The 27,677-nt window shown below is 40.5% G+C and overlaps 4 non-coding genes across 4 annotated transcripts; 2 read left to right on the forward strand and 2 right to left on the reverse strand.

Annotated features, from left to right (window-relative positions):
- Positions 1-238: 238 nt before the first annotated feature.
- On the reverse strand, positions 239-332 carry trnai-uau (transfer RNA isoleucine (anticodon UAU)). The gene is made up of 2 exons: positions 295-332; positions 239-274 (listed from the first exon to the last, which is right to left on the reverse strand). It is a non-coding gene; the product is annotated as a tRNA-Ile (tRNA).
- Positions 333-19,059: 18,727 nt separating this feature from the next.
- Positions 19,060-19,172, forward strand: trnal-caa (transfer RNA leucine (anticodon CAA)). Its single transcript has 2 exons — positions 19,060-19,097; positions 19,127-19,172. It is a non-coding gene; the product is annotated as a tRNA-Leu (tRNA).
- A 4,682-nt stretch (positions 19,173-23,854) lies between these two features.
- trnat-agu (transfer RNA threonine (anticodon AGU)) lies at positions 23,855-23,928 on the forward strand. Its single transcript has one exon. It is a non-coding gene; the product is annotated as a tRNA-Thr (tRNA).
- Positions 23,929-24,935: 1,007 nt separating this feature from the next.
- trnal-aag (transfer RNA leucine (anticodon AAG)) lies at positions 24,936-25,017 on the reverse strand. The gene has a single exon. It is a non-coding gene; the product is annotated as a tRNA-Leu (tRNA).
- Positions 25,018-27,677: the final 2,660 nt, after the last annotated feature.

A 27,677-nucleotide genomic window follows, 5' to 3' on the forward strand; every position in this document is an offset into this window, starting at 1 on the left:
TGCAAAGGAAAAAGTATAGGTTTATTCCATGCTGAAAGGAGAAGGAAACACAACATGGAACCTTCTTCGGGTGTGACGTGGAATAAACCTTTACCTGTTCCTTTGATGTTAATTTAGACCGGATTTCCAGCAAATACCTAACAGGCTACAATCCCGTTAGATAAAGTGTTAAGGACGACCTATAAGTAGCAGTATCTAAAGTGGACAGTTGCTTTCAGTAGCTAAAGACAGGACACGCTGCTCCAGGTGAGGCTCGAACTCACAACCTCGGCATGACTCCGCTGTGCACTGTTGTATAAGGACCGCACGCTGACCGATTGCGCCACTGAAGCCGCGGAAAGTGCTTTCCCTTCACACACTGACGTTGAACAAACACAGGGTGAAAACGATTTCGGCACGTTTTCCGTCTCTCCGTGGGAGAAAGGGACAGTAAAAGAGCGAGGAAACTACAAGGGAAGAAAATGAAAAAATAGTGCTCACTGCAAAAGATGGAGGAGAGAGATGGTCAGACACGTAAATCAGCTCGGCGGATTTACACTATTTATGAGTCTTCATGTGTCTGAAACTGTCCAGTTTGTATTTTCGTTTAAAAAATCCAATAAACTTGAATAAGACAAGAAGGCACACACTGCACATCTGCGGAACATCACGCCCGATGTTTACAGTGACATCAGAGATTGAAAGCGAAGTCGTTTTTTATTAAAAGTTCAAGGAAACCTGAATATGTTTGCTAGACGTATTTCAGAATCACAGTGAAATGTAGTACGATTGCTGCACAGATCTGCAGTCTGCAATTAGAATACGGTTTGTGCGTTTTCTAAAACTGCAGAGATACATTTCGGAATGCGTCTTCCTGTAAAAATTAAATATCTATTTTATTTGACGGGCGCTATAAGCAGAGTCTGAAGCCAGCTCCACAGAAGAACTATATTCAGTGGTCCAAAAAAGTGAGTATTTCACTAAGTGAACAATTACTGTACATCATAATCATATTTGTTTTACTTCTCCTGCCATTGCAATTTGTGCACAGATTTTTTTCTTCAACATTTATTAGCCTTGATGGGAAAAAAACTAAACTGTGTGCGCGGTGGTCAAGTGGTAAGGCATCGGTCTCATAAACCGAAGAGCGCGGGTTCAAGCCCTCTCCGTGCCTGGTTTGCGTACCACGATATACCTTTATCTAAATCGTCAATTGTCTTGCAATGTTGAAATCTCTGTAATAAGAAAAGAAAAGTAGTTAATAATCCTTTAACAAAGCAACGGGCATCCTCCACTGCTTGTCAGGATGGCTGAGTGGTCTTAGGTGCCAGCCTCAAGATCTCAATCGTGTGTAGTGACAGTTGTTATTCACAACCCGGATTTCTATGGAAGCCCGTTTCCGCCAGTAAGCAAAAAAAACCTCTATGGTATCTCAGAATTCCGACTTAGCAACTCAGAATTGCGATTTAGTAACTCAGAATTCCGACTTTATATCTCACTTTATATATCTCGACTTTATATCTCACATTTGCGACTTCGAAATAGCCCATATTGCAATGTCTGTCCTTTTGTTATTGTAATGGATTCGGGTTCTAGGGCTCCCACCCTAGTTCGTGCCTCACTGCATTAGCTCGAACCCAGGTCTTGCCAGCTGAGCTAAAGAAGACCTTTTTTAAGTAAAAAAGGACATACAATGAGATACCATAGCGCGTTTTTTTTTTACTCCCTGGCGGAAACGGGCTTCCATAGATTTCCCTTCATGGTCATTAAGATGTGTAATTTGAATGTTGCTTATATAAGAACAGTTTCTTCAAAAGTTCTGTCAATTAACAGTGGAGAGCTAGCCGATGTACGTTTTCATGAAAACTCTCTTTAAGGCGATTACAATTATCTTGAGCAAATCTGCGTCGTATTTTTTTAAAAAAAGTTTAGCTCAAGATGCAACAGGAGTATAAATGAATTCTCCCGCCCTACATTCCAAGATATGGAATCTTATTTTTCTTGAAGTGTCTGATGTTGGTCGTTATTGGAAATTGCCCGGTGATATCGACTCAGGTACTCAGTTGTTACGTGCTGTAATTCGATACATCCAAAGCATTTATATTCCCTCAAATTATTAATAAGGCCAATAATGTATTAAACATTACATGCCACTTTTTCTCTAGATGATGTTCACGATGGAACAGTGAGAAAGGCATGCCTAGATGTGCTTGAACCAGCACCTTACTATCGTTTTAGTCCCGACCTGACCGCACTGAGCAATGGTACGACAGAGACTCCAACGGGTCGGTTTTCTCCTTTTACAGTTTTTGGGAAAAAAATAATCTGCACTTTTAAGCAAGTATTTTATTTCAAATTTTGCAAAGTGTAAGTTTTTCTTGGAAAACGTTGTTTCAGAAAGAAACTGAGTTGATGGGAATAGCCCTGTCAGTAGAATATCGAGCTTTTCATCTCAGCTAGTTCTTCTGTGGAACAGGCTTCAGAACTCTAAGTACAACGCCTTTGATGTCATTTTATTTCTACAGCAGACGCATCCGGAATGTTTTTTTTTTACTTTTTATTTGAACAACAAAATAGATTCAATATAAACAAGAGCACTTATAACATCAGTAGAATCGTCAAGGGTACATAAAATAATACAATTACACTTTCTGAAACGATTAAACTAGGTAAATCAAGATAAACTCCGCACAGCTTTAATGTTTAATTCAAATTTAGGACTCGTACCAGACCATTTCACTCTACGTACAGTATATCTCTTTTCGTAACGAAAATGTATTTCCTGTCTTAGAAATGCTCTGTGCGGTATGTCTTGCACAACGTGGACTGCAGATCTGTGATATTGTCGAATTCGAGGGATCCAGCAATCATACTGGATTTGACTGGGATTCTGAAATGTCTCTTGCAAAGGTATTTGGGTTTGCTTGAACATTTAATAAAAAAGTGATCTGAGACTTCCTAGCTTCCAGTCTATAATCTCACTGAAACTAAACTAGGATGTGATGTTTCGCAGATGTGCAGTGTGCCTTTACGCTTGGCATGTTCAAGACTATTCGTTGCGTGAGCTTCTCACTGCGTGTCCTGTACTGTATTGTGATTTCGTTGAGATTATCTACGAGGAGTACAGCGACTAGAACGCCTTGAACCTTTTTTTCGGTATATAAAAGAAAACGCTAAAGCACATACAAAGTAACTAACAACTAAAATGTAGGTTTTCTGATTATATCTCTACTTTACTTAAATACCTTAGTGACAGGCGATTCTTTCCGATATTTGTTCCGGCGCGGTTATTGATCCCATACTAAAGATTATTTTTATAAAGAACATGTCACCTGCAAACTGGTATCGAGAAAGTTTTATAATATTACTTTTTATTTAAAAAAGTAAATTTATCATAACCTATATGATTTCTTACCAGCGTGGAGCTCGAATTCACAACCCCGAGATTAAGTGTTTGGCACTAGCTGCGCCACAGAAAAAAATGAAATCTCTTATTTACATTAAATACTGCGGCTCCTGACCTTTTCTTCTCGTCAGAGAAGAGGTCGGTCTGGTCTCCAGATTATCAACTATAAGATCAGACCGTGCTCCTTTGTAAAGCAGTGTTGGTTCACATTGCTTATATGGGGCAACACATCAACTCGATGATCGCTCGCTGTACACGCATGCCCCCCCTTCACTGAAATAACATAGACGAAGGAAACTCTCTTGTCTTGGGCTGCTGTCACCCGGATTCAAAGCGCGGGTAGTGCGGTCACAGCACAACGTACTGACCACTATACCATCGCGGCGAGCTGGGACAGACTATCGTTAATTTTATTCAAATGCTCACAGTGTCTTTAATCTGATGGATTCATATACCGTGCTCATGAGAAAGTCACAAACCTGTCATCTACACACTGTTCCCAGAGCTGGATAAATTAATCCAGATTCTACAGCTCTCTAGCAATAGTGGAAATCAGGCTACAGAAATGGAGAAAATCTCTTCAAAATGTGGAAATATATTCCCGAGACGAGTCCTTTCTCAAAGGTCAACTCTGCTTGTAAATCACCCCTCCCCACATCGCACGGTGTAGCGGTTATAACTTTCTATTAACACACCAAAGGGCTTCAATGAGAAAGCGGGCAGGAACAAAGCGATCTCTTTCATTTTTACGTTTTGCACGCCTGACGGGGTTTTACGGTGCTCTTTTCTACACTGAACTGATCATTTGGACATCGTAAGGGAAGAGAGACACATTTCTATGTAATCAGGAAACCAGGAATCCCAACCGTTAGCCCGTTAGTGCCACAGAGAAAAAAAAACGTTTCAACGAGATAAAATTGCAGGATAAACACATTTTTTTTCTTTTTCGTAGCGTTTGTGTTTTGTTTGATTTAGCGAATTTTATACACTTTATTTCTGACACATGACTTAAAAGGCTGGTAGAGTATATTTAATACAAGAGCGCTGAACAACAATTTTCATCTACCGTATTGTAATGTTTTTTTTTTAAAAAACAAGTTAAATGGATATATAGCAAATGTTTTTTTTCATATAATAGTGTTTATGGTCTGAAAAACATCATTCATTATTTAACGGACATTTGGTATAATTAAAAAAAAATACTCATTCACGAATGTTAACATTTTTTACAATAACGTGTTCTATTGTGATCTTGCGCCCCGTGCAGCAATATCACCAGACAGTTTAATTGTCTTAGTTCAGGTGGGTAGCTGCGCCAGCATGCGGAGGCTGCAAAGGAACAAGTAATAGGTTTATTCCATGCTGAAAAAAAAGAAGAAAGAGAACACAACGTTTCGGCCGTGGAGCCTTCTTCAGGTGTGAGAGAGACAGGGCAGTAGGCAAAGGTAAAGTAGCGGGAGAACAAAGGTTGGGAGGGAGGAGGAGTGAGAGGCGGGAGCAGGGGACAGAAAGAGAGGCCAATCAAGAGGTGTGAAGTCAGAATTGGTGCAGAGAGGTATGAAATGAAACTTCCAATGAATGGAGAAAATTTGAAAAGAACAGTAGTCTGTCGTTAAGGGAAGGGAGAATGTGTGATCCTAGCTGCAGAATAATTTTAGTTTCGGTGGTCTTTCTGATGTATGAGTTTGGAAAACCGTCTTTGCGAACACTGGTGCCCGGCTAGCTCAGTCAGTAGAGCATGTGACTCTTTAGCTCAGGGGAGTGGGTTTAAACCCCATGTTGGGCGGTGTCCATCTCCTTATTAACAAAGTTTCCTGCTCATCCTTGACCCTCTTACACCTCGATGGTACTGAGCACGGTTTTCCTCTTAGTACGCGGCTGTGTTTTAACTCGGGAAGTCCATTGCATTTGACCCTATGGGTTTATATACATGGGTTTCTCTGCATACACTACCATAAGGGAGGAATGGTGAGTTAGAGGGAGGGCACCAGTTTGGTTTATCAAGAATTCACCAAACTGAGTAGAACTACTCAGTTCTCACAAAGTCTAGGCTAGGTGTTACACCCCACTGTGTTTATGTAGATTAGACAGTTCTACTTGGGGAGGGGAAGGAACTTTCAGTTTTCTGGTGTCATTGTTACCGTAAATTCTCCTATAATACGGCAAGCAAAATAATAGTATCCGGAATTTCCGCAAGGTGGAGCTAATAAAGCTCAACCTCTCATGTTTGAGCTGCCGCCATCAAAGTCTTTAACGAAGATATTACTAATAGTAGTAATAATGAATGACCTTGGACGAGCTGTAAGTGTAAACTCAAAGTATTGCCCTGGTCAACATTCTTTTTTTCATTGACCCTCTTTGTAAAAGTAACACCACAGCATTTCGCAATCATGCATTTGTTTCCAATCATGCAAAGTACAGTAATTTTTGAGAATCAATTCACCATGCCTTTCACATGCTCATAAAAGAGATTGATTTAGGAACATAAACATATTACCGTATGCAAACTGTACTGTATACAGTATGTATATGTATATTTAATGTCTTAACTGTGCCCTTTAAGTATTGAATATTTATATGGAATTTTACCACTGAAGGGAAATCTTAGTGCCTGAGCATAAAAAGAATAGGAGCATACTGCAACGCGTGTGAAGGCCATAAACGATATTAATTTTGGAACTTAAACATACAGTATATGGCTGGTCTCGGTACTTTAAAGAAAACATACACACCAGTATTCCATTTCTCCCTAAACATTTTAAGCATCGAAGTCTTTAACTAACGTGATACCGGAGTCAACAAGCATACTTTTAGAATTTGATTAAAAGGGAATATAATATGGAATCGCGTATCTCAAGAAATTAATAACGATATGATTATAGTCGTGTACTGCGACAGGGCTGTGTAGGGCTGTTTCGCCTCTCTCTTAATGTGACTTCCCTTATAGCCCACTGGTCTACGTGCCCGATTACCAACTCACGGGTTGTGTGTTCAAATCCAGCTGGTGCTGGACTTTTCTTTTAACAAACATTTCTTCGAAAAAATAGAATAGCAATATTATGGACAATCAATTGACTTTTATATTTCAAAATATCACAACATGATCGATTCTAAGTCATTTTTGATAACAATGAATAGTCACCTTCTTCCCTTCTGACAACGGTCCCTGCTTCTGCTTCCTGCTTCTATTGTGTGTGTGTATAATAGAGTAAATTTTTATAGAGAAATGGAGGCTGGACAGTATGCGTTACAATATAAACATTTATATTGATTTAAATCGTGTTTTGATTTAAATCGCAAACGCATGTTTAATCATATGTGTTTTTTTAATCATAATCAGACTAATGCAACATAAATTGATACAGTATCTTTGTCTTCTAAGTATCTTAATAAACTTTCAGCATAGCTTTCTACCCGTTTAGATTTATTTTTCTTGGGATTTTGGGATCAAACGTGGAAGGATTAGATTGTAATCGTTTACACTTTTCTAAAACATATTTGAAAAATAAAATCTATACCTGCCCAGACTGTACGCCTTCCTAAACCCCGCCCTGACCACTTTCACTCCTGTCCTGCTCTTCCCCGCGCACCCCAGCCGGGCACTCTTCGGCCTCTGCCCGGGACGAATGTATATTTTGATCTTTACACCCGGCATGGCACCGAGGGAGTGTCTGCATTTTTAACTTAGTTTTTAAAATTAGTCAAGCAATATGAAGCATCTCCTTTTACTTTTAAGTCCCTTAAATACATTGAGCACAGCTTTCTCACCACTTAAGATTACTTTTTGATACCATCCTTACACAAAGCAGAAACTTTCCGATGACATACAGTACAAGTGGAAAGATTACAGATTTTAATCGTCTTTAATTTTGTTACGTTATACGTTTTAGGAACATTTCATCTAAACAAACACCACAAAACTATTCTCGATTGTATTTCTGAATGTTATGTTACATTTTTTTGTGATGGGAGCTCACCCAATCCCTTTGTGTATTTATGCTATATTCACATGTACGGCTAGAATGTTCATTGTCTTCCAATGAAAGGCGGGTGCCTCTTGCCGAAGTCGGGAGACATTAGAGGCTTGCCACACCCGGACTGTTAAACCAACGCATTAGCACGTCAAACCCCATTGAGGAGCCGGGCGCAATAATTGTTTTGTCCCTTGATTTACTGATCTGCATTAATTATGGAAATCGAGTTCCTGCTCTTTGCAGACGACCTGGTCCCGCTGTCGCCCACAGAACAGAGGCTGCGCCAGAACCTGGCGCTGCTGGAGCAGCACTGTCAGACCTGGGCGCCGACAGTCAATCTGGACAAGACCAGAGTTATGGTTTTCCAGAAAAAAAGCCAGACCTCAGGGAAACAGGTACAAATTCACACTTAACAACACATTAACACCTAACAACGGGAGCAGGGACGAATAAGGCCAGTACCCACTATTGTTAAACATACAGAAAAGAATATTAAAGTATTGAATATTAGTATTGGCTTTAGTATTAGCCATACAGAACATTAAAGTGCCCCTTTTCCATTCAGCAGGTGCCTGAGCCGCTGTGTCCTATCTTCTGACAGTCACCGTTGTGAATGTCTGTAGAGTGTATCTTATTTTTAGTACTAAAATAAATACTTAGTACTTTAGTACTAAGTACTAAAATACTAGTACCGAGGGAGCGTCTGCATTTATAACTTCGTTTTTAAAATTAGTCAAGCAATATGAAGCATCTCCTTTTACTTTTAAGTCCCTTAAATACATTGAGCACAGCTACTCACCACTTAAGATTGCTTTTTGATACCATCCTTACACAAAGCAGAAACTTTCCGATGACATACAGTACAAGTGGAAAGATTACAGATTTTAATCGTCTTTAATTTTGTTACATTATACGTTTTAGGAACGTTTCATCTAAACAAACACCACAAAACTATTCTCGATTGTATTTCTGAATGTTATGTTACACCTACAGTAGTTCACTGCTTTAAATACATCGAATTTAGAAAGTTATGTGTAGGACTTTAGATCTTTTTTTCTGAAGCAAGGAAAATCTAATCATGTTTCTCTATAACAATAATAAAAAACTTTATTTTACATATCACCTTTAAAAGTGGCATCTCAAAGCAAAAAAGTAGATGGGAAAAACAGTTAAAAGGGACCAAAGTAAATACCAGACAAACACAAACGCGTTTTTAATAAAATGCTTTTATTCATTCAGCAGAGAGTGAGAGGGACATCCAGCAGAGAGAGACACACACACCGGTTTCCATTGACAAAATTGTTTTTTTTCAATTCCTCTTGTCAAACAGGAATGTTTTGTTTGTGGACAGACTGTTAGACTAGAGGAAAAGAGCGCCTCCTTCTACGAAGCATTTCGTTGATCCGATCACTAATTCTTTTCCAGTCGCACGAAGTAAGGGTTGTAAAGCGCGAAGTAAAGCGCTGATTCTTATGGAATGTGTTCCGCCGGGGATTCAAAAAAATTATTTGACAAAATTTTTTTTTTTTCAATTCCTCTTGTCTAACAGGAATGTTTTGTTTGTGGACAGACTGTCCACAAACGTGAGACTGTCTTTCTCAGACTTACATTCCCGAATGTCCCCCGCCCCGGTCAACAATCCTAGGAAGAATACGAAACAGCCTGTTAATAAAATTTTTACAATTTTGTTCGGTCAGTTCTTCCTCCCAGAATTTACAGATTGCATCGATCAGTTCCTGCTTTGTGACGGGCTTAGCAGTTTTCCGAACGTAGTCTTTCAACGAATGCCAAACCATCTCTATCGGATTTAGATCTGGGGATTCGGCTGGAGTTTTCACCCAGTTCACTCCTTCTGCTATAAGCCTCGCCCTTGCTGCTGTGTGTTTCGGATCGTTGTCTTGAAAGAGACGGTGCCTTGATCCAAACTGCTCCCTGATATATGGGGCAGCATGCTGTGTGACCACGACTTCCTCGAAGAATACACGGTCCATAATTCCTTCGAAAATAAGAAGTGGTCCCGGGCCTCTTCTAGATATACCCCCCCAGACGTGAACCTTCAGTGGATGTTTGGGCTTTGGCTTGTCCACATATCTCCCCTTTTTGCAAAATGCCATTGTTGAAAAGTGTTCCAGAGCCACTGTTGTTTCGTCGGTGAAAAGTACATCCTGAAATGCCTCCCCCTGTTCAATCCATTGGAGCGCTTGCTTGAGTCTTTCCTCTTTGTTTTTTTGCCTTATCATGGGGCATGTGTTGGTTTTTCTGTATCTCCATCCAAGCCTCCTGCGTACTCTTCTTATCGATGTCGGGCTAATGTTCGCACCGAGGTCAGCCCATAGCCGTCTTTGGACTTACATCGCCGGTAGCTCATCATTTTCATCAGTCAGTTTGTCGACAGCTCGCACAATAAGACTTGGAAAAAAAAGAGATCAGCAGTTAGTTTTAAAAATAATGTGCGTAGTTGTATTTACATGCAAGAAAGGTATTTTTAGAAATTTCTTTACCTTTGAATCGTCCTCGGTTTAGATTCTCTTTGCCTCCTCTCCCCTTTATAATGCCATCTCACTGTGCTTTCAGAAACGAAGATGTCCATCGAAGCCAACTGCTGTACAATGTCCCGTGTTGACTTCCCGTTTCTTTTCATCTTCATTATTTGGTGTGAGAGAGTCTTCATGATTTTAGTCATTGTCCGTCCCCTTACCAAAGCGATACAGTGGTGCAGCTTGAATTCTGTACCTATATACTGTATGGTATGGTACAGATAAAACTTACACCATACCGATGAGCTAATGCCAGGGAAAGACACTCCTATTTTATTTAAAACACAATACGCCAGGAAATGTGTCTGATGCATTAGCAAGTTAAAACAATTTGGTCGAAAACCTGGGCGTAACACCATTTCCTTTTTCTGATCATTCGCTTTCTGGATACACATTTCACCTGTCCTGTTCTTTGTTTTCCTGGTTTGCTGATTATGCCTGCTGTGGTCCACTCCTACCCTCACACCTAAAGAATACTATTTTAAATTTCTTGGCGCAGCTCATTAACCCTTGTATGTGCTGTCCGCGCCCAAAATGCAATTTAAAAAAAGTCAAAAACCGCGCTCAAAATGCAATTTAGAGCTTAATAAGATACACTCCACAGGCATTCACAACAGCAACATATGAAACGTTTATTTTTTAATCGCTGTCTAAGAAAATCTCAGTATAACTTTGTTCATGAACAAACAGTGGCATGTTACATTATTATTAGTTTTTTTGTTAACAAGGCTCGCCAGCTAATGTGAATTGAAACCTGTCTTGCTAGCTTTTAAAGTCGTGCATGTGTAAACGACAATTGAAATAGAGAAAAAAGACCTGACTGACAAGCCGATACATACTCTTAGAGTTTGATTAATAGGGAATATAATACAAAAATATAGTACTAAAAAAGGTACTACCAATTTTAAAGGTGATTTTACTTTTAAATAAAAATTTGAATCCCCTGCGGAACACATTCCATAAGAATCAGCGGTTTTACAGTACATATCGCCTTTAAAGGTGGCTTCTCAAAACGCTTTACAGGATAAAAACAACCAGAACAGCAACAACAACAATATTGTATTTCATTGCACTTTGAAAACCAAGTAATAACTTAACTATACGTGCAAACGTTTCATATGCTGCTGTTGTGAATGCCTGTGGAGTGTATCTTATTTGCCTAGCGAAGCGCTAGTTTAGTACTATAAAATACTATTAAAATCTGTAATCTTTCCACTTGTACTGTGAGTCATCGGAAAGTTTCTGCTTTTTGTAAGGATGGTATCAAAAAGCAATCTTAAGTGGTGAGAAAGCTGTGCTCAATGTATTTAAGGGACTTAAAAGTAAAAGGAGATGCTTCATATTGCTTGACTAATTTTAAAAACTAAGTTATAAATGCAGATGCTCCCTCGGTGCCGCGCCGGGTGTAAATATCAAAATATACATACCCAACAATGATTGTACCCATCTGTCATGCAAATAAAACACCTTGAATTGAATTGAATTGAGGGAGAGAGGGGGGAAGGGAGAGAGAGATAACCAGGACTCAAGGCAAATAAGATACAATCCACAGGCATTCACAACAGCAACATATGAAACGTTTGCACGTATAGTTAAGTTATTACTTGGTTTTCAAAGTGCAATGAAATACAATATTGTTGTTGTTCCTGTTCTGGTTGTTTTTATCCTGTAAAGCGTTTTGAGAAGCCACCTTTAAAGGCGATATATACTGTAAAACCGCTGATTCTTATGGAATGTGTTCGGCAGGGGATTCAAATTTTTATTTATTTATTTTTCAATTGGGTATCTAAGGAAATCTCAGTGTAACTTTGTTCATGAACAAACAGTGGCATGTTACATTATTATTCGTTTTTTTGTTAACAAGGCTCGCCAGCTAATGTGAATCGAAACCTGTCTTGCTAGCTTTTAAAGTCGTGCATGTGTAAACGACAATTCAAATAGAGAAAAAAAGACCTGAATGACAAGATTTAATTAATGCACATCAGTAAATCAAGGGACAAAACAACTATTGCGCCCGGGTCCTCAATGGGCTTTGACGTGCTAATGCGGTGGTTTAACAGTCCAGGTGTGGCAAGCCTCTAATGTCTCCCGACTTCGGCAAAAGGCACCCGCCTTTCATTGGAAGACAATGAACATTCTAGCTGTACATGTGAATATAGCATAAATACACAAAGGGATTGGGTGAGCTCCCATCACAAAAAAAAAAACTGCGAACCTGCACTACAGCGACCATAGTACAATATGGAGACCAAGACCTTTTATGGGAAGAGACGGGGTGCTTCTGCCGCCCCAGCTTCCAAAGAGCGAAGGGTAAGCAAATACAGCAGACTTCATCTGAAATACGTGATTACAGCGTATATTACAAGGTATTATTGCCGTTTTGAATTTTAAATTCAATTATAATTATTTCTTCGTAGCCTGTTCTTCAAGAAAACACCGCACGGGCGAAACGATCTACCACCAGGACAGTAAAAAAGAAAGCGGTAAGACGGAAAAAAAGAAAAGTTTATTTTGACTTCTGTTCCGCGACTGATGAATACTACTGTGTGACTTTATTTCTTACATGAATTATGTTATTTTGCCACAGGCCGTGGGTCTCTACTCTCGGCCACTGGCCAGGGTGCCAACCTGTAGAAGCAGCATCTGTGTGGAGACATTTTGGCAGCAGCGGGAGCAGTACGATGCATTACTAGGGAGGACTGGGAGGCTAGAGACACTCCTGAAAATGCAGAGGAAGGAGACAGTATGTTCCAGCAGTCAAACAGTTGAGCAGCTGTCTCCCGAAAAGTGCCTCTCCCCGCCGCGCAGGTTGCAATGCCTGGCGGAAGCTCTGCCCCCCGCAGAGCACACACCGCCTCAGGACACTCCATCCCGGCCTCTCCGCTCACCACCGCGCAGGAATTTGTTGATGCTGTCCCCGCCGTCTATCTCCCCCCAGGAAGCACCATTTACAGAGCGGAATTCACAGACGCCAGTGGGACGAATAATTCTCCCAGATATCCAACTACCCATCACTCAGGAGATGGAGGGGGGGTTGTACTTGCAGTGCATCGGCATAGACGGGAAAGCAAGAGCCGACCGCTACGCCGCCCTCGTGTTTCGAAATCTTGTGACTTTTGAAATTTACTGGGGGTGGGCCACGTCTGTAAATTTCGATGGGTCCAGAGGCAAAAGTGCCTTGCCTTGCAATCTCCGGGAAACCAATAGTAGCATGGTGAATCGGAGATTCTCAACCCTTTCTGTGTGCGACTGGAAAAGAATTAGTGATCGGATCAACAAAATGCTTCGTAGAAGGAGGCGCTCTTTTCCTCTTGTCTAACAGTCTGTCCACAACAAAACATTCCTGTTAGACAAGAGGAATTGAAAAAAAAACAATTTTGTCAATGGAAACCGGTGTGTGTGTCTCTCCCTGCTGGATGTCCCTCTCACTCTCTGCTATATGAATAAATCATTTTATTAAAAACACGTTTGTGTTTGTCTGGTATTTACTTTGGTCCCTTTTAACTGTTTTTCCCATCTACTTTTTTGCTTTGAGATGCCACTTTTAAAGGTGATATGTAAAATAAAGTTTTTTATTATTGTTATAGAGAAACATGATCAGATTTTCCCTGGTTCAGAAAAAAATATCTAAAGTGCTACACATAACTTTCTTAATTCGATGTATTTAAAGCAGTGAACTACTGTAGGTGTAACATAACATTCAGAAATACAATCTCATATTTGAAAAATAAAAACGATTACAATCAAATCCTTCCACGTTTGATCCCAAAATCCCAAGAAATATAAATCTAAACGGGTAGAAAGGTATGCTGAAAGTTTATTAAGATACTTAGAAGACAAAGATACTGTATCAATTTATGTTGCATTAGCCTAATTATGATTAAAAAACACATATAATTAAACTCGCGTTTGCGATTTAAATCAGATGACGATTTAAATCAATATAAATGTTTATATTGTAACGCATACTGTCCAGCCTGCATTTCTCTATAAAAATTTACTCTATTGCACACACACACACACTAGAAGCAGGAAGCAGAAACAGGGACCATTGTCAGAAGGGAAGAAGGTGACTATTCATTGTTATCAAAAATGACTTAGAATCGATCATGTTGTGATATTTTGAAATATAAAAGTCAATTGATTGTCCATAATATCGCTATTCTATTTTTTCAAAGAAATGTTTGCACAACCTGGATTTGAACACACAACCCATGAGTTGATAGTTGGGCACGTAGACCAGTAGGCTACTAGGGAAGTTGCATAAAGAGAGAGGCGAAACAGCCCTACACAGCCCTGTCGCAGTTCACGAATATAATCATATCGTTATTAAATTCTTTAGATACGCGATTCCATATTATATTAGCAGAAAAGCTTAAAACTACCATTTTTTCACACGCTATTTCACATGCTAGTTATATACTTCGATGCTTAAAATCGTTAGGGAGAAATGGAATACCGGTGTGTATTATTCCTTTAAAGTACCGATTCCTGGAATCTGACCGGCTGACACCCCTCTGAAGTCGTTCCATAAAATCTGGTATACGGAAAAGAAAGTGTTGCTACATACAAGTATCTTTTAATACAGTCTTTGCTGTGCTCTTGAGGATCCTTGTGATATTTTGAGCTCTAGTTGAATGATAAGTGTCGCATTTTAAATCATTTTCGTAGTTAGAAATTATGAAACACCCTGTTAAAAGCAAGAAAGTTTTTATGCCCGTTGAAGTAAAACAAAATGCCTGACAAAGTATGGCTTGGACAGATTCCAAGTGCTTGTACAAATGTGCTAAAGAAATTATACTTTGAGTATACAGCTTGTCCAAAGTCATCCATTATTAATACTATTAGTAATATCTTCGGTAAAGGCTTTGATGCATAAATATTTCTGATAAAGGTAGGTTGTGTACTTTTGTCCAACTGAGCAATCTTGCTTTCATAAAATATACCAACATTTTAATGACTGATGATTAACATGCTGTAATACACAGTTCAAAATTAAAAGCTCAAATGCTGTACATGAGAGGTTAAGCTCCCCCTGGCGGTTTTACAAGGTGACACCGGATAGTTTCCGGGATGACACCAAATGACGCGATTAACCGCGTGATACTGCGTGACACCGCGACACGCCCACCGGGGTATGCCGCGAAATACCCCACCCATTTTGAATTGCTGCATCTGTAATACCTTGTGATACATGCAAGACATCTGTAAACGAAGATGTAATTACAATAAAATTGGCAATTCACAGAAAACCACAATTTGTATAATATTATTCCTCGATATCAATGATCAATTAAAGGATTTGAAGAAACAGCAGCAATAGCAGATGATTTTGGTTTTGAACCCATCTTTACACCTCAATAATCCATTTGTCCTCGAAAAAAGAAAAGACAGGCATATTTTGAGTCTCATAATTATATGTGAATATGTGAATAACAGTTTAACCCCAAATGTCTGTAATTGTGATTCTGTTAAAATTCAAAAAAGCATCTATCAATAGTAAGAAATTATTAAGAAAGGAAGAAATTGTGTTATTTCATAAACTGTAAGACATGAAGACATTTACAGGTTATATCCTTTGCTTTGTCTTTTAACACAAGTGTTCAGGATCAAAACCCATATTCGGACGGTTGTGTTTCTCTTGTAATCATCAAATGTCATTGTTTTGTCCATCAGTTCTTTCTCGAGTTGTACCATGGATATTTTATACCATCAATACTTTTCATGCTCTTTTGCATTTTCTTTCACATACAGAAAAAAACTCAAGGCGTTCTTGTCACTGTGCTACACAGTACAGGACACGCAGGGAGGAATTCGCGCAGCTTTCAGCTCAGTGCGGAGTCCAGAGGGAGGACTCACTCAGTGAATGATCTCTCAGGAAATCCCGGGTGAGATTCAACATCCCGGGTGAGGTTTTTCTGCAACAGCCACGACAAGTGTGAAGATGTTCTCTGGATTTCCTGAATGTGGCTTTAAATTAGTTCACATTCTTTGGTAGTTAACAGAACTAAATAATTTGGAGGTACATTTAAAACTTCAGAGAACACTGTAGCACTTCGAGTTTAATTGTGTAAACCTGGCTCTCTATGAACACGAGCAAAGAGTTTTCACTCAACAGAAGACTGCGATGTGAGCACAGTAACATAAAGCACTTGGAAAAACCAGGGATTGAACCCAGGACCTCATACATTTAAGACAAGCACTCTACCACTGAGCTACATCCCCAACATAGACACGTGTGGAAGTGACTTAGAGATGTGCAGGTGCTCACAGAACACAATCCATCTTTTGCATCTTTTAAGTGCTCTTGATTAAACAATGCATAGAAAAACAGCAGTACTGATGATTTTCATGGACTGATGCACACTTGTTCTGTACAACTCCACTGATAAAACCTTGTCTGTAAATATTGTAGAACGTAAAAGGGTGAAACAACGCTCCAACTGCAGGAATGGTAACAGAAAGGATCATTTTCTTATTTAATATGTCCGTTTGAGATGCCTTGTCAACGCACACAGACGTTAGAGCTGAACAAATATTTTGTACACAAGACGGCAGTGCGATATTAGAATTCCTGTCTTCTTGATGGATTCAGACTCCTTCTCAGAGGTCCATGCTCACCAAATAAGTTTACAGCTGTAGCGGCAATGCTTGTTAATAAGACAGAATTAAGCGTTGCTGTGCTTTCCTAAATGAGGCCCCATCTCACTCTCCCTCTCTGTGGTGCAACCACAGAGAAAGTATTCATGCAGGCTGATTTAAGATGTTTTCTTTTCATAAGGGACAGCTCCCAAACGGGGATGCACTTAGATAAGCCTGGCTATCATGATCAATGGTCATCCATTGGCGCCTATCTTTCTAGGGAGTGCCGATTGGATATCTGGACTGCATTCCTAAGCGTCAGGAGTAAGTGACTCATATCTCACTTTGATCAACCAATCAGGGATTGGCAGGGCGTGGTAACACCACGTGGGTCTCCAATGCCCGCCAAAATCTCAACCAATCAGCACACATCTGTGTCTTGGTCAAAAACGGAGCGCAAGCTCAGATCGGGGCTCTCCTTGGCCATTTTCGGGCATCCTCAGAGACAATCATGTGACAACTGCTGTTGTCTGCACTGGGACTTGGACTTTGTTCTAAGCACGAGACCGAGGATCCCGTACGTACTCAGAATTCTACCAACGTGAATGCTCCGCTTGATCAACGGCAGCCTACAGTTGGACCCTTGTCGACAACCTGAATAGTTTATTCAGAAGCAGCGCTGGTCCGGGAACGAACCAGCTTCTTCCCAGGCAAAAGAGTGACTTGTGAGGACTCGCAGTCACACTCTGTGCATAGAGACTTTCTACTAGCCAGCCGGACTGCTGGTAGATCCCCTCGGAGCAACGACTGCCATGCGCGCCGCAATCAGATTCCTCCGCCCGTCCAACTCTGAGCTGCACCTCGACTGGTTGGTCGGTAGCCAGAGGACGCCGGGACAATGCCCATTGGACAACCGCTGGAACCGATGCTGTAACAGAGCCTGTCAGCTGGTTTGGTGTTCGTGCCAGGAAATTCCAAATCCATACACAGCGGATAAGTAAACCCCATGTTCTACATTGCGTCTCGAGAATTCAATTGTACCTCAACATAAGTTGTTATCAATTTAATTCATGAGTATTGCATTTACTTCCGAGTTTAGAGTAACAGTGGGTAATAACACTGATTAGCGATTTGGTAACCGAACGATATATATTGACATATATTCTCTGTTGTGTATCTCTTTGTGTTTGCATCTCTTCGAGATTATATACCGTGTGTATTGATAACCCTCACAGTAAGGTCTGCCGCTTGTATCCAGGCAGACTGGTATATGTTTGGTGCACAATTTATATTAATAACTGTATCTCGTGTATTGAACCCGTGTGTGTGCGTTGTTAGTTGTTCTGACAATTGATTTTCTAAAAGCCACAACGAATCACCTCGTGATTGCTGCTGCAATGAATAATTGTCTCAGTAAACCCATCAAACCTCTACACAGCTAAGGAAGAGTAGCTCGGAAAATACCCAACTCAACAAGCGAGCGCGTTGGTTGCTCTTGATCTTAATGCAAGGAGCTTTTTTTTTTCGCATTAATGATTATTAACCAGAAACAGCTGCACAACTGGTTGCATTTGTGATTATGTCACTTCTCTGCTTCAGCAAGGTCAATAAAAGACTCTGAAAGTAGTAGAGAAAAACTGAATTAAAATCATTTAAGCAATTCTGAGCGATATCTGCATACAGGCAATCCAATAAGAACATTGAAATCTTTGAATGTCATCTCTCTATATATTGCGCTGCTTTTTACTTGGAGTAAAACTATTGGATTGAAGGGTTAAAATGTATTGTTGTTATTTGGAGAAATCAATGAACTCGTGATTTTATATGTTTTATAGACGGTCATGCCCACAGAAAAAAGACAGTGCTGATTATTTTTCTGGAGACGGAGCACTGATGACCTATCCGAGCCAATTGATAAAGCCCACCCAGTGGATACTCTAGCAGAACGTGGAAGAACGTTCACCATTGTAACCAAGGCAACCACAGGAACAACATCAAGAAGCACAATCAATTCCCCATTTAAATCTTTCGTGTAAGGTATGCCATGTGAAAGCGTGAAGTAAATCCCCTGATCTCTTTTGAACATGGATAAGGTATTTCTGATGGAGCGCAATGAGCAAAGATTTAATAAGGTACTCCTGCCGATGATTCAGCTTAAAGAAGTAAAACCAGCTCGCTACCACAGCCAATATTAAATATACTTGGTAGCACATTACCATTTGCACTGGCTCAAAAGTGGTCTCGGCAGACGTTGTTCCCTACGTAAAGCTGAAAGCGCCAAGGAGCATTTCCATTGAGAAAAAAAAATCTTTCTTGATGTTAAACATAGAGAGCCTGCCTTTTAGAAGTTCTCCCTCTAAACACCTTGTGCAGCCTCCCGACAGACTAACAAAAAGCGCCTTTTCACCAACTCAATTTATAATACGCCCCTCAAAACTCACAACCGAATAACAATCCATCCGTATATTTGATTTCCAAGATCCATTCAAGGCAACTTGGCTCTTCGCAAGCAAATAATTTCAGGGAAGAAACTCAGTTTAGTCAACTACTGGTGCATTCAGCACACCATTTGCTTTCACTTGTCAGGGTGGCCGAGTGGTCTAAGGCGCCAGACTCAAGGACGTGTGTCTTTCCAGTTGGCTTGGGTGTTCTGGTCTCCAAATGGAGGTGTGGGTTCAAATCCCACTCCTGACAGCTTCTGCTTTTACCTCTCTTGAATTGTTCCAGTGCTACAGTGAATGACTGAAATATAAAAGCAGCAGAAGAAAGCAAGCAACTCAGTGCAATTTGTGAGTATTCTGCACTGTTAAAATGCACAGGTTTTCATACTTTTTGGAATTCGTAGCTCAAGAAGTCACTCCTGTTTCATTTTCTATTCACCAACTCGATTTGCATTCCGCCCCTCACACCTCACAACAGAATAACAAACGGCTTCATGTTCCACAGCATTCCCCTGTAGATTCAGTTTGCACTATGAATTAGGCGACCCCGAATGAAATATTTTAGTGTTGGCTCAAATGTGAGGAATTTCATGAACCCTCAAAAAGGAACGCTTGCAGAAAATGCCAGCAATTCAAAGCGTGTAGGCAGCATGAACAGACCAATTCTGCAATTTCTTTTATCACGGGCGGTGCTTTCCGAGTCGATGGCTCTGCATTAGAAATTAGAAGTCCTGAACTCTTAACACGTTCTTGCCATAACTGCTACTCCTGCTGCTACTCCTTCGTCCTCGAAAAAAGAAAAGACAGGCATGTTTTGAGTCTCAAAATGATCTTGTGGATCCACAAGAAACATGTAAATTTGATTGATTCCGCAGTATTTTGGATGTACTGTACTTATAACTTCCATTGAAGAGAGATTTCATCAGTTGCATGAAATTGAAACTTTCGACTTTTTGTCTGGTATTGAAAATATGTTTAAAAAAAGCCATAAACAATTTTCTAACAAACAACTCATGAATTATTGCCAGGATCTATATTTAGTGTTCGGTAGTGATAACACTGCTGATATTGATTGAGTAGAAATCTATGATGTATTGACAGCTTTATCTGAAGCGAGAAGTCCTAGAACGCCATCTATGAAGTTTTAGGATTCATACCAAGAAATGCCTTTTGTTTCCCACCCCAACTGCTGCTTTGGCATTACACATTATGTGAACATTACCAGTTTTGGTAGCTTCTGGGCACGATTTTCCTAAACTGAAACTTAAATTATAAAGAAAGTAAAAAATTGTTTTATTACATAAACTATAAGACAATGAAGAGAGTTTACTTCGCTTTTGTTCTTTTGACTTAAGCGTTCAGGATCCGAACCCATCTGCGGACGGTTGTGTTTCTTGAATCTCTTGTAATCATCAAAAGTCGCTGTTTTGTGCTTCAGTTTTTTATCGAGTTGTACCATGGATATTTTATATGATCAATACTTTACATGCTCTTTTGCATTTTCCTTCACATACAGAAAAAGTTCAAGTTGTTCATATCACTGTGCTGCACATTTACGCTGGACCACCTGTAACAGTACAGGACACACAGTGAGGAATTCGTACAGCTTTCAGCTCAGTGCGGAGTCCAGAGGGAGGACTCGCTCGCTGAATCATCTCTCAGGAAATCCCGGGTGAGATTCAAAAGGTAAACCTGGCTCTCTATGAACACGAGCAAAGAGTTCTCACTCAACAGAAGATTTCAATGTGAGTACAGTTATAATTAAACACCTGAAGATGCCAGGGATTGAACCCCGGTCCTGTGGAGCAGTAAGTGACTTGTAGCGCTGACATAAGAGATACTTACATAAAGTGCTTTTACTGACCATATTACAAATCACAGGAAGTAAGGTCTTGAAACATTGGGCAGTAGTGGGATTTAAACCCATGCCCCTGAGAGAGTGGAGCCTAAAATCCAGCATATTAGACCATTCAGCCACACTACCTCTGGCCCCTTCTCCTTTCCTCTCGTTGCTGAGTATAGGTGCCTTCATGCAATTGAGCCAGGTTTGAATCCCAGCCAATGCATCTCCAAATCTTTTCAAATGAATCTGTGATCTTGTAGCACATCCTCTGAAACCAGCAATCGAAATTGGAAACGTCTTCTTCAACACTGAAAAGCTCAATTAGGATGAAGAAGTAATACACAGGACAGCAGTACCATATCTGTTCTTGATTGATTCAGACTCGTTCTCAGTGGTTCTTGTTCACCAAATAACTAAAAAGCTGAGGAAGAACGCTACGGAAAATACTAATCAAAATACAAAATAATAATCAGTATTAACCAGAAACAGCAGAAAAACTGGTCACAATTGTGATTATGTCGCTTCTCTGCTTCAGCAAGGTCAATAAAGGACTCTCTGAAAGTAGTAAAGCACTAAAGCACTGCAAAACTGAATTCAAAATCATATTAGGAATTCTGAGTGGTGCCTGCTTACATGCAATCCAATACGGATGTTGTCTTTAAATAAGAATTCTCTATGTTTCCCTGCCTTTTCCCTGGAGTGAAACTATTGGATTGAAGGAATTCTTATGACAGGTTTACAAGGTCCCGTTGATATTTGGATAAGTCTATGAACTCGTGATTTTTATATACTTTAAATAACTGCCATACACACAGAATAAAATGACAGTACTGATGATTTTTCCTGAGATGAAGCACAGCTTATCTTTCCAAGACTGCTTATAAAGGCAAGCCAGTGGATACTCTAGCAGAACATGGACAAACGTTCAGCTTCGTAACCAACAAATTCCCAATTTAGATCTGACATGTGAGGTATGCTTTGTGATTGCTTGAAGTGAAACCCACAATCTCTTTTGGACTTAGACAAGTTATTTCTGATGGAGCGCTATGCGGAAAGACATAATCAGCTCTACCCCTGAGGATGACTCGACTTGAAAATGCAGAACATTAACGTTTCACAGATAAAAGGAGCACAACCGACATTAAAATTGAGGGCGCACTGTGATTTGCACTGACTCAAAAGTGATCTTGGTAGACAAACTTCCCTGCTGAAGGTGGAAACGATAAATTGTGTTGAGAAGAAGAAACACTTTTTTCTCCCTGCTTTGATGTTAAGCTGATAAAGTAACTTTTAACACATTGCTCCATTTGGTGGTTGTAACACAAAAACTCCTAGCAGCAGTGGGATTCAAGCCCACACCCCCAAAGAGACTGGAGCCTTAATCCAGCACCTTAGACCGCTCGGCCACGCTACCCACTGGGCCCTCTTTTTTTGTCTCATTACTTGCCTGGAGGAAGCCGGGTGGGTTTTGCTCTTGTCGCCCAACTTAGTGGCGTTATGACCGTGGAACCGACTGCACCTGCTTTTTCTGAGATGCTTCCCCTCTCATGGCGAGATCTCGACTTCTTTAACACCTCTGAATAAAGATCTTCTGTGGAGCAGGTTTCAGACCTCTGCGTACAGCACCCTTGATGTCATTTTATTTTTACAGCAGCCGCATCCGGAAAGTTGTGTCCTTTACGTTTTATTTGAACAACAAAACTACATACAATACAAACAAGAGCACATATAACGTATCAAGAAAATCGTCAGGGGCACATGCTATAATACAATTACACTTTATGAAAAACGATTACACAAGGTAAATAAAGATAAGGTCCGCACAGCTCGTTCTTACATTTCGAAAGAGTCCGTAAATACCCCTTTACGTCTATTTTGAACTGTTCAAACGTAGGACTCTTCCCAGACCATTTCACTTTATACCACATTCCTAAACGAGGATGCTTCTCCTGTTTTAGAACTATTTTGGGCGGTATGGCTTATACAACACACCCACAGTATTCTAATGGTGGACTGCAGATCTGTGCTATAGTTCAGTCGAATTCAAAGGATCCAGCAATCTTACTGGATTTGACTGGGATTCTGAAATGTCTCTTGCAAAAGTATTCGGGTTTGCTTGAACCTTTGATAAAAAAAGTGATCTGATCTGAAACTACCCAGCTTACAATCTCTGAGGTAGTTGTCACTAAACTCGGATGTGATGTGGCACACATGTGCCGTGTGCCTTTACTTTTGTAAAAAACTGGTATCGGGAAAAGTTTCTTAATATTTCTTTTGATTAGCATGCAAGAAAATGTGATCATTACCTATGGAATTTCCCGCCAGCGTGGAGCTTGAATTCACAACCTTGAGACTCAGTGTTCAAGAGTCACAGAAGAGGTCAGCCTGGTCTTCAGTTTGCCAACGATAAGCTCCGGCAGTGCTCCTCTGTAAAGCAGATTGTTCGGATCGGTTATGTGGGACGGCACTTCGATACTAAGATCGTTTGCAGCACACGCATGGTTTCCCCCTTCACGCAAAAAACATAGACGAAGGAAACTCTCTTGTCTTGGGCTGCTGACTCCCGGATTTAAAGCGCTCTGGGTGCCAGCTATGTCTCTAACAAGCACACTATAAAGACAGGAATTACACTTTGCTCACGTCACGCATGGAATGGCGAGGCTACTTGTTCCAATATTATCTAGTCTCACCTCATATGGTGCCGATTCCTGGTTTTCATTTAAGAAAGAGCACTGCAAACACCGTAAACAGTGCAAAACGTGTGATGAAAGAAGTCTTTTCCCCCCTTTGTCTAAAGCAGAACACAGCGGAGTCATGCCGAGGGTTGTGAGATCAAGATTTCAGTGGAGCACTGTCGTCTACGTCTTTAGCTACATGAGTTGGACATCCTCTTGTACAGGGAAAGCAGATTGAGATCCTCTGACATGAAAAGTGACAGATAAAAGCCATTTCTCATCCTTTCTCTTAGTGGTGGAACTATCGCATGTAAATGAGGCAACTTGCAAGGCGAGCAGGCTCGGTGCACACCGAACGCAGATGTCTCAGAGCAGTTGAGACGTGTCCAAGTGGCTGTCAAAGGACAGCACTTTGCCGGCGCCGTGGCTTAGTTGGCTAAAGCGCCTGTCTAGTAAACAGGAGATCCTGGGTCCGATTCCCAGCGGTGCCTTTCTTCCTGTCTTACTGTACAGAATTTATCCTTATGGGCAAATCCCATGCCTTTTAATTCAGGTGAATGCAAGTGTTCGTTTCCTTTCTGGAACAACTTGTTTTGAAAGAAATCTATACAGCTTGCGAAAGATGAAACACAAATCTTGCTTATCAGTGAAGAAGAGGTACTCCCAGCAGGCCAACTAATACCAGCAAAGTTTTTTTTCACCCTAACCCAGAGAATGGAGAAAAGCGAGGCGCCTGTGGCTCTGCAGTGTAATCAGTTCGCGAGTTCGGCGGTTAGCTGAAAGAGTAGTAAATGGAGCTCGCTCCAACCCGTCCTTATTCTTTTAAAGAGGATAAAAAATTAACTTCGCCGCCATTACTACCAGCTTTAAAAGACTGCCATGGGCACGGAAAAAAACACACTACAGATGACTTTTCTGGAACCGAAGCAGAGATTCCTTTACGAACCAACTGATAAAGCTCAGCCAGTGAATACTGTTAACAGAATGTGAAAGCACGATCAACTTTGTAACTGCAACCACAGGAAAAACAGCAAGAAGCAGGCTCCATTCCCCATTTAAATCTGTCGTGCGAGGCATGCTTTTTGCACGCATGAAGTAAATCCCACGATTGCTTTTGAACTTGGACAAAGTACTTCCAAAGGAGCGCTATGCTCAAAGATTTAACAAGCTCAATCCCCGCCGACGATTTGGTGTGAAGAAGCAGAACATTCAAGTTTCACAGACAGAAGCAGCACGCCAGCACAGCCAAAATTAAAACGCAGGGCACACTACGATTTGCATTGACACAAAAGTGATCTGGGCAGACGTCGTTCCCTGCATAACGCAAAAAGTGGCAAAGCGCTTTTGGGTTGAGAGGACGCAAGAAGGTTTTTGTTTTGTGCCTTGATGTCAAGCTGAGAAAGTATCTTTAAACACTTTGCTTAGTTTCTCGAGAGACTGCCAAAAAGCAGTTCCCTTCGTCTGAAGCCAGCTGAAAGGGGGTCTCGACAGAAGCACCTGGCAGCGGTGGGATTTGAACCCACGCCCCCGAAGAGACTGGAGCCTTAATCCAGCGCCTTAGACCGCTCGGCCACGCTACCCGCTGTGCACTGTCTCTTTGTCTCATTACTTGCCCGGAGGAAGCCGGGTGGGTTTTGCTCTTGTCGCCCGAATTAGTGGCGTTATGACCGTGGAACCGACTGCACCTGCTTTTTCTGAGATGCTTCCCCTCTCATGGCGAGATCTCGACTTCTTTAACACCTCTGGATAAAGATCTTCTGTGGAGCAGGTTTCAGACCTCTGCGTACAGCACCCTTGATGTCATTTTATTTTTACAGCAGCCGCATCCGGAAAGTTGTGTCTTTTACGTTTTATTTGAACAACAAAACTACATACAATACAAACAAGAGCACATATAACGTATCAAGAAAATCATTAAGGGCACATGCTATAATACAATTACACTTTATGAAAAACGATTACACAAAGGTATTCGGGTTTGCTTGAACCTTTAAAAAAAGTGATCTGAAACTACCCAGCTTACAATCTCTGAGGTAGTTGTCACTAAACTCGGATGTGATGTGCCACACATGTGCCATGTGCCTTTACTTTTGTAAAAAACTGGTATCGGGAAAATTAAAGTCGAAACCCAAAACAGTAACATATTTAAGAGTAAATGCCTCCTAATAGCTAGCAAGCGCTCCTAGTTAGTAAAGTTGTTTGTGTCCCAGCCTGTCACACGGGAAACCGGGGTTTGATTACCGACGGGGAGACAGCTAGTTTTTTTATGATCAGATTCCAGTCTTTAATGCTCTGTGTGAGAGTTTACGTAACTTTTCTTTTTCTCACATTTTCTGACGACTATTCCGAAGGAGCGCCCTATCAACTCCTAATACTTTTCAAAAATCTGCCTGCATGTTTGATTAGTTTTGTTTTACTTAGAAAAAGTTCAATATTGATCATAACTAAAGAAAATTATGATCAGAAACAAAAACAAAATGTTGAAGATGCAACTCGATCTTGAATCAGAGCTGGGTGACATGGGCTTCTGTTCTGATATGGTTGTACGAGAAACAGGAGGAATCTCTTCTCTCCTATGGAACATGAGCTGAATCAGGAATGAGACATGTCATATATCAACGCATGACCTACATCGTAAAACTAAAATAAAAACTAACATTAAGTTATCAGAGACATCCATTTATATACAAACAAGAGACAGACAAAGCAATAATTCTACATTAACTTGTCCTGCACTGATCAGACTAATTGAAATGGTCTGATTCAGAGCCTGTGCAGCTCGTGCTAATACAACAACGACAGTATTGAACCCTCAGCACCATACTGACTACTGAGCACAAGTTCAGCTGCTCTCCAGCTTTGTTACGCATGTTTTTTTTATTGCAAATGGAGCTGATCTCCAGACAGTACAGTGTTAGTCAGCAGCCTCTACTAGTAATACATCGCCCCTGTCCAAAATCTCTAGGTAAAAAAAACACATTTTATACATTTGTCTGTTTAAAGATATAATCTCTTTAAAAAAGACAAAGGGTTTGTGTGTCAATTGTTTCGAATTAATTTCGAACGCAAAGAAAAGTAGTTTTCTTCCAAGAAATCACACATTTGTCGCATCCTCCATACTATACTTCTCTCTTGTAGTAGTAAAGCATTTTGATTTAAACTGAACAATATATTAAATGTTTCATCTATACACTTACGATTAACATAGGCAGCCTTGAACGGATTGCAGAAATCAAATATACAGATGGATTCAGAGTGTGCTTTCCAACTTTTGTGTAACATTTTCCTTTGATAGGGCGGAGTTGTTTTTAAAATCTGGATTAAATAAAAAGGAGTGACGTCAGTGTAAAACAGCTTTCCTTCATGGGGAACAACAGTTGTGTTCCATATTTCTAATTATTTTGGTTTCAAGATAGCAATTTAGTATGAAACATAAAAGCCAGCTGGATAAATCTGTTACACGTCATTTACAATGGTTTTCAACTAATAGCCCGTGCAGGGATCAAACCCCAACAGTTGTTGCGAGTTGCATAAGACTCTGCAACATACAGATGAGAAACTAACCTCCGCTTCTTCATTATATACACAGTGAGCTATATTTGCGAGCCTACTGCCCCCTGCGGGCTCTGTATTTGATTGCGGTACAAGACCGGCCGTGGAGGTAAAGTGAGACGGGTGTGTACATTAAAAGGCTCATAGCGTCCCTGGGAAGGCTCAAACCACCACCCTTTTTGTTAACAACCGAGCCACAAAGACTCATGTACAGCTTAACACTCCTCGGTCTCAGTGAAAGTGATACACTCCGTAAAATTTCTGGAGAATCATTTGTCAATTTCCCTACGGGATTAATAAAGTATTATCTATCTCTGTTAAAGGAAAATCGCCAACAGTGGCCGATATCTATTGGAGTTTTTTTCATTCTATACTGCAATTTCTGAAGGGTACAGGCTTGAGGAATTGGACCTTATGGTGAAGGCTGTGGGCTCAGCAGCAGCAGAACCTGATCAGTATCGGTTGACTCCGATATACTTTGACAACTTAACTTCTGGATTTAGAGACATTTACCTTAGTGTCGGTATACTAAGATGTTTTGGTAACGAGGAAGGACGGACAAAGCAAATTGGTAGAATGTGTGCTATTTTGTTGACTACAAGTCCTCACATGCCAGAGGGTCAATATTAAAAAAAAAATGTAACAGTATAATCTCTTGTACTTCAAAATTTAATAGTGTCTGTTACAT

Source organism: Lepisosteus oculatus, chromosome 14 (assembly GCF_040954835.1).
Source record: "Lepisosteus oculatus isolate fLepOcu1 chromosome 14, fLepOcu1.hap2, whole genome shotgun sequence".
NCBI lineage: Eukaryota > Metazoa > Chordata > Actinopteri > Semionotiformes > Lepisosteidae > Lepisosteus > Lepisosteus oculatus.